The sequence below is a fragment of the Solanum dulcamara genome, chromosome 11 (genome assembly GCF_947179165.1).
Source record: "Solanum dulcamara chromosome 11, daSolDulc1.2, whole genome shotgun sequence".
Taxonomy (NCBI): domain Eukaryota; kingdom Viridiplantae; phylum Streptophyta; class Magnoliopsida; order Solanales; family Solanaceae; genus Solanum; species Solanum dulcamara.
In genome coordinates, this window is record NC_077247.1 from 29,800,184 (window position 1) to 29,813,890 (window position 13,707).

General features: G+C 32.2%; 1 non-coding gene across 1 annotated transcript; it reads right to left on the minus strand.

Moving 5' to 3' along the window:
• Positions 1-13,349: 13,349 nt before the first annotated feature.
• TRNAG-UCC (transfer RNA glycine (anticodon UCC)) lies at positions 13,350-13,421 on the minus strand. Its single transcript has one exon. It is a non-coding gene; the product is annotated as a tRNA-Gly (tRNA).
• Between the last annotated feature and the right edge of the window lie 286 nt (positions 13,422-13,707).

The following is a 13,707-nucleotide window of genomic DNA, read 5'->3' on the forward strand; positions in this document are numbered from 1 at the left end:
TTGTTTAGATCAATGATCAATCACAAGGATATTTGTGTAATTGATAGTGGAATAACTCATGCCATTTTTAAAGATGAGAAATATTTTTTCAACTTGCTTAGAAAAAAAAGTAAATGTTACTACAATTTTTGGTAATTCAAAAATGATTGAAAGCTCCGGAAGAGCTACTATATTTCTAGCTAAGGGGATAAAGATTGTTATAGACGATGCACTATTCTCTTCTAAATCACCAAGAAACTTGTTAAGTTTTAAAGATATCCGCAGAAATGGATATCATGTTGAGACATTAAATAAAATGAATATTGAATATCTTGGTATAACCAAGAGTGTCTCAGGCCAGAAATATATTTTGGAAAAATTACCAACTTTATCGTCTGGCTTATATTATGCAAAAATTAGTGCAATTGAAGCACATATGATCGTAAACCAGAAGTTTACTGATCTAAATACATTTGTGCTATGGCATGATCGAATAAGTCATCCTAGATCAATAATGATGAGATGAATTCTTGAAAATTCAACTGAACATCCATTAAAGAACCAGAAGATTCTTACAAATAATGAATTTTTATGTGATGCTTGTTATCAAGGCAAATTAATTGCTAGACCACCGACCCTGAAGGCCGGCATCGAATATCCTGGTTTTTTAGAGCGTATACATGAAGATATATGTGGACCTATTCATCCAGATAGTGGATTGTTTAGATATTTTATGGTCCTAATAGATGTATCATCTAGATGGTCTCATGTGTGCCTCTTATCATCCCGCAATCTGGCGTTTGCGAAATTGTTGGCAAAAATAATAAGATTAAGGGCGCAATTCTCAGATTATCCAATTAAGTTTATTCGCCTTGATAATGCTGGAGAATTTACATCCCAAGCATTTAATGATTATTGCTTATCAATTGGGATAAAAATTGAACATCCTGTTGCTCATGTTCATACTCAAAATGGCCTTGCAGAGTCATTTATTAAGCACCTACAATTGATAGTCAGAGCTCTACTAATGAAAATAAAATTATCAATTACTGTTTGGGGTCATGCTATCTTACATGCAGCAGCACTTGTACGTCTCAGACCGACACATTATAACAAATACTCTCCGTCATAACTAGTATTTGGTCATTGGCCAAATATAACCCATCTACAAATTTTTGATTGTGCGGTATACGTGTCTGTAGCACCACCACAACGTACAAAGATGGTCTCTCAACGAAGATTGGGCATATATGTTGGGTTTGACTCACCCTCCATAATTCACTACTTTGAACCATTGACAGAAGACTTATTTACTACTCGATTTGTAAATTTTCGGTTTGATGAAATAATTTTTCCGCCATTAGGGAGAGAAAAAGGACCCCGCAAGAGAAATTGCGTAGAAGGTTTCATCACTATCTCATTTTGATCCACGTACTCGCACATATGAGTAGGAGGTCCAGAAGATCATCCACTTACAGAACATAGCAAACCAAATGCCAGATGCATTTACTGATTTGAAATGGATAACTAAGTCACATATCCCTACAGTGAATGTGCCTATCCGAATTAATTTTTCAAAAGGACCATCTACTAGTATCATAGCTTCTGAATCTTAAACACGCCTGAAGCATGGTAAACCATTGGGTTCAAAGGATAAAAATTCTAGAAAAAGAAGCGTAAGGAATAACAAAAATGATACTACAAAAGAATCCCCCCAAGAAGGTCAAGATTTGAGTAATCTTGATAATCCTGAAGAAATCAGTGAACCCAAGACTCAAGTGAATGAAGAACTTTCAATAAGTTCTACCGGTGATGAGATAAATTTAGATCGATCAAAAATTACGGTGGATAATATTTTTGCATATAATGTTGCAATTAACCTCATACAAGATAGTGAAAGTCCTGAGCCTAATTCCTTCGAAGAATGTCGATGTAGATATGATTGGCCAAAATGACAAAAGGCAATTCAATCAGAATTAGACTCATTTGCTAAACGTGAGGTTTTTGGACTTGTTGTCCAAACCCCTAAAGGTGTAAAACCAGTTGGCTATAAATGGGTTTTTGTGCGAAAACGAAATAAGAGAAATGAAATTATAAGATACAAGGCACGCCTTGTTGCACATGGATTCTCTCAAATACCCGGGATAAACTATGAAGAAACATATTTACCTGTTATGGATGGAATAACTTTTCGATATCTCATCAGTTTAGCTCTACATAAAAATCTTAAAATACATCTAATGGATGTAGTTATAACTTACCTTTATGGTTCACTTGATAATGAAATTTACATGAAAATCCCAGAAGGATTAAAATTGCCTAAAGCATGTACTAAGTCTTGGGAGATATACTCAATAAAACTGCACAGATCATTATATGGTCTGAAACAATTAGGGCGTATGTAATATAATCTCCTTAGTGAGTACTTAATAAATGAAGGCTATATAAATGATGTTATTTGTTCATGTATTTTTATTAAGAAAATAGAATCAGAGTTTGTTATACTCGCTGTTTGTGTTGATGATATAAATCTCATTAGAACCCCTAAAGAGGTTCAAAAGACGATTCAATATCTAAAGAAAGAATTTGAGATGAAAGACCTTGGAAAGACAAAACTTTGTCTAAGTCTGCAAATTGAACATTTAGCAGATGGGGTCTTTGTCCACCAATCTGGCTATACTAAGAAAGTCTTAAAATGATTTTACATGGACAAAACACATCCATTATCACTTGAAGTGGAAAAAGATCCATTTCGACCTCTAGAAGAGGATGGAGAACTTCTTGATCCTGAGGTACCATATCTTAGTGCTATTGGTGTACTTATGTACCTTGCTAACGCAACCAGGCCTGATATAATATTTTCTTGTTAATTTGCTGGCAAGGTATAGTTCATCCCTAACGCAAAGGCATTGGAACGGTATCAAACATATTTTGCGATACCTAAAAGGTACCATTGATATGAGTTTGTTTTATACTAACAAAGATTGTACAGACCTATTGGTTATGCAGATGCAGGTTATTTATCAGATTCACATAAATCTCAATCTCAGACAGGCTATCTATTTACACACGAAAGAACTGCTATATCATGATAATCTACAAAACAGTCTATTATTGCTACTTCTTCAAATCATGCTAAAATAATAGCAATTTATGAAGAAAGTATAGAATGTGTATGGTTGAGATAGATGATACAATTCATTAAAGAAAGATGCGGCCTGAAAAATGATGTCAAAGTACCCACAGTTATATTCGAAGACAATGTCGCATGGATTGCTCAATTGAAAGGTGGATTCATAAAAGAAGACAAAATGAAATATATTTCACCAAAATTATTCTTCACACATGATCTCCAGAAGAATGGTGATATTGATGTACAACAAGTTCGTTCGAGTGATAATCTTGCAGATTTATTCATAAAGGCATTACCAACATCAACTTTTGAGAAGCTAAAATATAAGATTGGAATGCGTCGTCTCCAAAATATCAAATGAAGTTTTCATTAGGGGGAGTAAAATATGCGCTGCACTCTTTTTCCCTTAACCAAGGTTTTGTCCCACTGGATTTTTCTAATAACATTTTTAAAGAGGTAGCAATCAAGGCGTATTGCTAGATGTGTGTACTCTTTTTCCTTCATTAGGTTTTTTCCTATTGGATTTTTTTTAGTAAGATTTTAATGAGGCACAACATCTATGGGGGGTCAGAATAACTATGTATATTATTTCTTGTAAAGTTTTTAATGAGTCGCATTATACGTGGACATTCAGGGTGAGTATTAGGAAAGAGCAAGTGGATATTCCACTTTATAGTGGGACCTACTAATACAAATTGTATTTTGCTTTTCCTCCTACTTTTCATCCCACTTTTTCTTTTCCTCTTTTTCTTTCCACACCCCTTTTTCCCCCTATACGTTTTTCTCTTTACACTTCTATAAATAGCATCAGTATTGTGAAAAATAATATATGAAAGAATTCTCTCAACTATCTCTTACTATTTCTTTCTCCTTATTTTGCTAAGTTAGTTTATTTTATAACACTTGAACTATTAAAAATGGTATAAAAATGTCCTTCATCCATCTATTGGGCTTAAAATGTCCTTGACATCCATTTTTAGATCCAAAAATGGTATTTTCTTTAACGGAAAAGGGCATGAGGGGCATTTTTGTATTATTTCCAATAGTTCGAGGGCATTTTAAGCCTTTTTCCGTAATTAAAATTCTGTTAAATAAATTTTGATTTATAATTAATTTTAAATAATTAAATTGTAACTAATAGATGACCGTCACGTGTTTAAAAAAATTTAATTAAAATTCTTATAAATAAATTTTGATTTATAATTAATTTTAAATAATTAATTGTAACCAATAGATGACCGTCACGTATTTAAAAAAAATATTAAAATTATTTACTTAAAATTATGTTTAAAAATTTTTAATTTATAACTAATTTTCAATAATTAAATTGTAACCAATAGATGACCGCCACATGTTTAAAAAAATTATTCAAATTATTTAATTAATAATATGTTAAAGAAAAAGTCATTTTTGAAACTAAAAGTGGATGATTATCATATATAATTAATTATTTAAAATTAATTATAAATCAACTTCTAATATTGAAATTTTGTCTAATTTCCATAGATCCATAACCAACTGCAGGACATAAATTAGGCTTATAGAATGAAGTTCTGAAACTTATTTTTTTGTCTGATTTTCACAAATACAAGTCAAGAGCCGTAAACCAAATCATGAGCCATAATTAGGGCTCATGGAATGAACTTCTGAGGTTCAGATTCTAGGTTTGAATTTCACAGATAGAATCCATAGGTCGTAGATCAAATCAGATTTTGTAGATTGCCCTTGTGGAATGTTCCATCAGATTTTTAATTAGGGATTATTTCAGTCTTTTTTCATTTTTTTAAAGCCTAAACATAAATGTTTTAGTACTTTATTGGGGATTATATCATAGTATTACCTCAGAATACTCTCATATCTTCCCCCCAAGCTTAAAGCAAGAATAATAAAGAATGAACCTAGGATTTCAAGTTTCTCAATCAATCCTTCTTCAAGAACTCTTGTTCTCCCAGGTATGCAAGGCTATAATAGTGAGGGAATAAGTTACCCCTCACGTTCTACATCTATGATTTAAGTTAGCAAGATCAAAACTGGATTTTTACCCAATGTTATATGTGTTTGAAATTCTCTCGATATTTCTATTGTTTATTCTTGATTTCATAATCGAAATTTCAGTATTTCATATTATTTTTGATATTTGATTGTTGTTCATGCTTAATATACCATATGATCTCCTTTTAACTAAGAGTTATTTGAAAACCTTGTCATACTATTTCATATGTATTGTTTTCATGAGTAAAGTAAATTCCAAGTCTTAAAATATTATATCAGAAAGAGTTTCAAGAAAGCATGAAGTACTTCAAGTGCATTATTTTCTAGAAAAAAAGCAAAGTTAGCGTTCAAACGCACACGCAAGTTTATCAGGTCGTGCAAGTAATAAAATCGTTATTTTTAAGAGCCAGATATCGAACCCATATAGAATTATCAATTAACTATTTACTAAATTATACTAATTCTACTTATTTATTTAGGCAGTAATTTTGGTACTCATATTGTATTTTTATATCTTTTTTGATGCAGATCTTAGTATGAGCTTCCTTGCTGAGTTTGGAACTCCTGTAATCATCGCTGATTTGAACTGTGGCGAGCTCTCTGCGTCCAGAGATTTGCTGATTTCCCTCTTTTTGTATTGTCTATGTATTTTGTATTTTTATTAGAAAGATTCGATGTATATGGTCCTTTATATGCTTAGACGCTTTTGTACTAGTGACACAAGGTCTGGGGTTGGATCCTATGCATAGTTTTATCTTTCTCGATCACTTTTGGGACTTTTTTGTATATTTTGTATTGTTTTATACATATCTATACTATGGGCCCTATTCTATGTCTCTATTTTGCTTCTGCATAGTTATTTATCGCCTGTAGCTAGGTTTTGGCTTGCCTGCTTGGAAATTTATGGTAGGTGGCATCATGATCTGATTTAAGGCTGTGACATTCTATAGACTCACTTTCTATCTACACATTACTATTGAGTTGTTAATATACAGAGTTGATAATAAGATCATGATTTCGAAACCTCTAATCTCCTATTCATGTTAGCCTCATACATATATTATTGAATAACGATATGTTAGTTATCATGGATGCATTTACACCTCTGTATATGAATCAAATAGAACAAACTAGGTATATTTTTGTCCTAGCCATAAATTTGCTCATTCAGGATCGCATCCTACTCTACCTGATCCTATCCTAACTTTTCTCTCCCTAGTTCAGTTACAAATTATAAATTTATTCTACTAGTAGATAAATAGTAAAATAGTAAGCACAAGATCAAATAAACAAATCATATGATCGAATATGCAAAGATAACGTAGATTATGACAACAATGTTCATACTAGACCATAATCCTAATTAGGGTGTTTAGACATTCTTAAAGTGATTACACTTGCAAGAATTCATAATCATGGCAAGAAATAGTGATAATATGAAGGAAAGATGTGTAACCCTAAGAAAAATAATTATGTTGTGTATTTTCTCTGCTCCTCAACATCGATCTCCTTAAAATAATTTCTAAGGTTTCTTTATATACATGTAAAAAATTAAGAGGGCACACCTAAAAATGGGTGGGACTTACTTTTGGTCTTGACTGCCTAGTCTCGCGCCGTGAGGGTCATAGGCTTGCATTGAGCCTTGCTCTGCGAAGTCCTATCATTTCTCCTTCCTCTGGCTTTTGTTGGTTTTCAAGATTCATTCGGTTAATGATTGGAGGAATATAAAACCTTCATAGTTAAACTAGAAATAAGTTATATATTTCTGCTTCATCTTATATTCTATTTTAGGGCTTGAGACTAAAATCGAAAGACTTTCTACTCCAGTGTTTAAATTGGTTCAAAGAAATAAAATCTTCATCAAGTTAATTTAGATTTTATTTTTCTCGGTTCGAAGAATATAAAACTTCACTAAGTTGAATAAAAATTCTTATTTGGTCATTCAGTTGTTTAATACTACTTTTGATTTGTCAAACAGAATGGGAGATGCAAATGTATCCAATTTTGAAGGAAATACAATGCCTTCATCTAGTCGAAAACCAGTTTCTACAACAATGGCTACTACAGAAAAATCTGAAAAGTTCACCGGTATTGACTTCAAACTGTGGCAACAGAAAATGTTCTTCTATTTGACTATTCTTAGTCTACAACGTTTTATCAATGAAGATGTTCCTATTGTAGAGGAAGAAACTCCTGAAAATAAAAAGTTTATTATGACTGGGGCATGGAAATATTCTGATTTCCTTTGCAAGAACTACATACTCAATGGATTAGAAGATGACTTATATAACGTCTTCAGTGTTTGTAAAACCCCTAAAGAACTATGGTATGTTCTTGAGATAAAATACAAAATTGAAAATATAGGCTTAAAGAAGTTTGTGGCTGTAAATTTTTTGGACTATAAGATGGTTGATAACAAGATTGTCATGTCTCAAGTCCAAGTACTGCAAGTCATTATTCATGATCTCCTAGCAGAAGGTATGATCAAATTCAATCATTTTATTGTTAAAATTGTTGAATGTGTTATTGATTTTAAATTATCCATTGTAGGTATGATCATAAATGAGACATTTTAAGTAGTAGCATTGATAGAGAAACTGCCTCATTTATGGAAAGACTTCAAAAATTATTTGAACCATAAGCGAAAGGAGATGACTCTTTAAGACTTGATTGTTTGTCTCAGGATCGAGGAAGAAAACAAGGTTGAGACTGGTCCAAATAATTCAAAAAAGATGAAGAAACCTTCCAGATCGAAAGACTATCCTAGTACAAAGAAGTTCAAAGGAGACTTCCACAACTATGGAAAAGCTAGACATAAGGCTGTGGAATGTCGTGCTCCCAAAAAAGAAAAGAAGAAAGGTCAAGACAACATGATTGATACAAATGGGGATGTTGATAACTTGTGTGTTATGCTGGCAGAATGCGACCTAGTAGGAAATCCCAAAGAATGGTGATTTGATTCTGGAGCCACGTTATATGTTTGGGCTGTTCTAGAAGACTTTGGAACTTATTCCCTTGCTACACCCAATGAGTCTATCTATATGGAAAATTCGGCAACAACAAATGTTGAAGGATATGGAAGAATTTTCCTGAAGATGACCTCGGGCAAGGTGGTGACTCTGAATAAAGTTTGTCATGTTCCAGAAATGAGGAAGAACTTGGTTTCTGCCGGTCTTCTAATCAAGAATAGATTTGAGTGTGTTCTTGTTTTGGACAAAGTAGTAGTTAGTCAGAATGAAATATATCTAGGAAAAGACTACCTCACTGAGGGCCTTTTCAAACTAAATGTAATGGTTATTGATAATAATAAAGTTCAAGCTTCTTCTTATTTACTTGAGTCAAATAATTTATAGCATTCATGCTTAGGACATGTCAATTATAAAACTTTGCAAAAACTGATCAACTTAAATGTATTGCCTAACTTTGAGTGTAATAAATCAAAATGACAAGTGTGTATTGAATCTAATTATGCTAAGCATCCTTATAAATCTGTTGAAAGGAATTCCAATCCCTTAGAATTAGTTCACACATACATTTGTGATATGAAGTCAACCCCAACTCGTGGTGGGAAAAAGTAAGCATTTAGGCAATACAAAACTGAAGTTGAAAATCAGTTGGATAAAAAAATAAAAATGATAAGAATTATAGAGATGGAGGGTGTGAATCTCTTTTTTCAGAAATATGTTTGGAAAATGGAATCATCCATCAAACTACCGCCCCTTACTCACCTCATCTAATGAAATTGCAGAAAGAAAAAATTAAACTTTAAAGGAAATAATGAATTTCTTACTTATAAGTTTAGGTTTACCACAAAACTTGTGAGGGAAAGTCATCCTTACAGCAAATCGAATACTCAATAGAATTTCCCTCACCAAAACTCAATCTATTCCATATAAGAAATGGAAAGGAAGAAAACTAAATTTAAAATGTTTCAAAGTGTGGGGGTGTCTAGCCAAAGTCTAAGTTCTTAAATCTAAGAGGGTCACAATAGAACCTAAAACTGTTGACTGTGTTTTCATTGGATATGCTACAAATAGTAAAGCATGTCAATTTTTGGTTCATAAGTTCGAACATTCGGATATTCATGACAATACGGTAATTGAATCAAGTAATGCTAAGTTCTTTGAACATATCTATTCGTATAAAACTAAATTTGAATTGTCTAGTGTAGGGTCTGAACGACCTCGAGAAGAACCAAAGGAGAATGTACCTAATAAAGAAATTTCAAGGCATAGTACATGTCAAAGGACATCTACTTCCTTTGGATCTGATTTTGTAATATTTCTTCTTGAACATGAGCCTTAAACATTCAAAGAAGCTATGTCTGCTGCGGGCTCATTCTTTTGGAAAGAGGCTGTCAATAGTGAGATTGATTCAATCTTGAGCAACTATACTTGGTAATGAGTTTATATTCCTTCAGGAAACAAACCTTTGGGTTCAAAATGGATCTTCAAAATAAAAATAGAAGTTGATGGAACTAGTGACAAACACAAGGCAAGACTTGTCATCAAAAGACTTAGACAGAAAGAAAGCCTTGATTACTTTGATACATACTCATCTGTAACCAGGATTACATCCATTTGGATGTTAATTGCACTAGATGTGGTATATGACCTTGAATCCATCAAATAAATGTAAAAACACTTTATTAAATGGAGAATTGGAGGGAAAAATTTACATGGAACAACTCGAGGGTTTTGCGGTTCCTGGTAAAGAAAAGAAAGTGTGCAAATTTGTTAAGTCACTATATGGACTAAAATAAGCATCCAAACAATGACATGCGAAGTTTGATCAAATCATGTTGGTAAATGGATTTAAGATTAATGAGTGTGATAAATGTGTCTACATTAAAATCACTGCAAAAAAAGTTGTCATTATTTTTTTATATGTGGATGATATACTGATAATGAGTAATGACATTGCAAACATAAATTCTACTAAATGTATTCTTGCTAGTAAGTTTGATGTGAAAGATCCTAGAGTTTCCGATTTGATATTGGGAATTAAGATTCACAAAAATCCTCAAGGTCTAGCATTGTCTTAATCTTATTATATCCGAAAGGTACTTGAAAAATACAAGTACTTAAACTTCAAAAGTGTAAAAACACCAATTGATTTGAACCTTAATCTTGCTAAGGATAAATGTGAAATCTAGGCTCAATTAGAGTGTTGGAAGTTTGATGTGCATCATGAATTGTATACTATCAGACATAGCTTGTGCTATAAGTAAATTGAGTCAATAAATAAGTCATCCTAATCAAAATCATTGGATGACAATGAAATGATATTTGGGATATTTAGAATACACTCAAAATTTTGCTTTGCATTATAACAAATATCCAACAGTTGTTGAAGGATATAGTGATGCAAATTGAATTATTGGGTCAACTGAAACTAAGTCGGCAAGTAGATACATTTTCACCATTGGTGGAGGAGCAATATCTTGGAAATCATCCAAACAAACATGTATAACTCGCTCTATAATGGAGTCTGAGTTCATAGACTTAGACAAGGCCGGTGAAGAAGCAGAATGACTTCAGAATTTCTTAGAAGATATTCCATTTTGGCCCAAACCAATGGCTCCTATATGCATACATTGTGATAATCAAGTTGCAATAGAAAGAGCTGGGAGCGTTATGTATAACGGTAAGTCTCTTTACATACGACGAAGACATAATATCGTCAGGCAACTACTCTTTAGTGAAATTATCACAATTGACTATGTAAAGTCAAAGGATAATGTATCTGATCCACTTACAAAAGGCCTAATTAGAGAGGGAATTGAGAGATTATCAAAGGGAATGGGACAATGGCCGAGGATAAATCATTATGTCGATAACTCTACCTAGAAGACTGGAGATCCCAAGATCTAGGTTGAAGGAGATCAAACAAAGTCATTGATGACGGTTTAACATTATCAAAATAATTTTTACGATCCATTCTCATGATGCGACGATGTTCAGTAACAAGGATAATATATTAGGACCTTTTAATGATATCTAAGTTTGATACAGGGCATATCAAATGGTGTTTCTATAGGATAACACATTTAGATATCACCTATGTAAGTGTGAAATGTAAGCCGCTTCAAGGAGAATCCGGTAAGAAAGGTTTTCTACGCACTTATAAACCACAAAGTGTTTATGGATGAAACGAACAAAACAATGAGAACCAAAAATAGTTAAAACCTTAATTGTGTGACTTATGTTGTCTAGGTATACACCAAAACTTGATGGTTCAAAGATATTAAATCTACTGATTGACTGAGTATATTCAATATATGTTCACTACAAAAAGTTCAAAGGAAAACATACTTATCCAGATGCAATTAATCCTTACTTACGAATCACACAGTTTGTCATGCATATGTTTTAAACAATAGTCAATCTCCATTCATGTGGGGGATTGTTAGGTTTAAGTTAAGTGTGAATGGAAAATTAGAGTTGAAAAATGTGGGGGAACCAAATGAAGGAAAAATGAAAAGTCATTTCTCCCTCGTTGGTAGAAGAAAGGAAATATTTTGTCCTTACATAAGGAAACACTTTCTTTAACTCTTAAAGGGTTAAGTAGAGGGTGCCCCCTCGCGTCGTCGTCGTCATTGCTCGCTCGGCTTCGACTTTGGCTAATGATGTAATTGATTGTTTTTAAGACAAAATTTATTTATTAATCTCATTAATTGATTTCATTTTTCTGAATATTAATTCATTATTAATTAAGAATTATTGATTAAATAATTAATTAATTCACAGATTAATTGAATTAATTAAATTTGCGGAATTAACTAATTTAAATTTAGCGGAAATATTTCGGAAAGAACCTGTTTCTTCTGAAAAGAAATTTCTTTTCCAAAAGACACCATGTCTGTTCTGAGCAGATGAGACTGTTCTGAACATGTATATTCACAACCTTTGTTGGTTATAAATAGAGAGGTCTCATCTCAGTTTTCGACATCGAAATTTCTCCCTATTCTGCATATATATTCTTACAAATAAAGTTGTGTTTTTGTGTGATTTCGTTGCTATTTTTTTAGTTCGCTGGAATTATCGAAGTTTGAAGTATCCTACTTCTTTAATGTTCTATCCGTTTTATCATGGGAGGAAATAATCAATAACCTCAAGTACAATGAGGGGATTAAATTCCTTAATGACACACAGTAAATTCTGTGGACTCGGATATTTTTTTTCATCTTTATTGTTTCTGATTTGGTAACTTTAATACATGAAACAACTTTTGCAAAACTTCAGAGAGTTGATGTCTCAGCAAACCTTCGCGCGCCTTGCACTCCAAAGGTCCGCTTGTTTTCCACATTTGTCGTTTCCTTGAGCTTTTCAACTGCAAATCAACATAGCACATCAATTAGTTCTAAAATGCAAGAATGAGCAATAGTTAGGAGTATTTAGCGTGTTTACTCTTGGAACAAGGCATAAATGTGAGGGAAACATGGTTAATATGCATATAAATACGTCTAACATCAATTTTATACTTGTTTAGTTACTTCGATGCAGTTAATTTGTTAAATACATTGTTACTCTAGATATTTTTATGAGTGTTATGAAATGTAATTAGTATTTTAAATTTAAAAATTCAAATCAAAGAAATTTATCATTGTACAATTGTAATTAATATTTCTCTTTTTTGTCCCTTTTGTTGGGTCTTTAGTCTCCACTCTTAAAGAAACTAGGAATTGAACTCACGTTTCATCAAACATTGTACCTCCTAGAAAGCATGACAAAGGAAATTACTTAGAAGATGCCGCAAAGGAATAAACAAGCCACAAATGCATTGATAATAAATGAATTAAGTTTTGGCCATAATATGAAGTACAAGAATAATTTTGTTATGGGTGTTTATCATTTGGAAGTTGGTGGAGACTAAAGATGCTTACCCAAATTCACCACCAAGGCTCTCACTGATCAATTTAAAAAGGGAAAAATATTGAACAACCCACTCGTTGAAAATGGTTATTACTTTCTCTATTTCAATTTTTTTTTTACTTTTCTCTTTAGTTCGTTTAAAAAATATATTTTTCTATTTTTTATGTAGCTTTTTAATTCTATGTTTTCATGTGACATATTTAAGTGACGAGAATAAAAATAAATAAATATATTTTTTACAATCTTAGTGTTTTTGACAAACTATTAGTAACACAAATTTGAACAATTAGAGTGTATCGAATAATAACGTCATTGGCCAAAACAATAAACATGTTAGAAAGTTACTGGCCAAAATATCTAAAACTACTGGTTGCGTCTGCCGGGAGTCGAACCCGGGTCTATTGCTTGGAAGGCAATTATCCTAACCGTTGGACTACAAACGCTTTACTCTATGTGAAATACATCTATTCTATTTTACATGACATGCTTTTCTTTTTAATCCATTTTAAAAAAAATGTCACTTTATTATAATTAGAAATAATTTAACTATAAAATTCTCCTTTTTATCCTAATTGAAATAATTCTCAACTACATAAATATCTAAAAATTGTTTTAGACCACAAATTTTAATTTTTTTTAAACACTGTTCCAAATTAAAATATATAACATAAAATGAAACAGACATAATAACATTTATTCTAAACTTCTAGTCTGCTTTTTAGTCGTCAT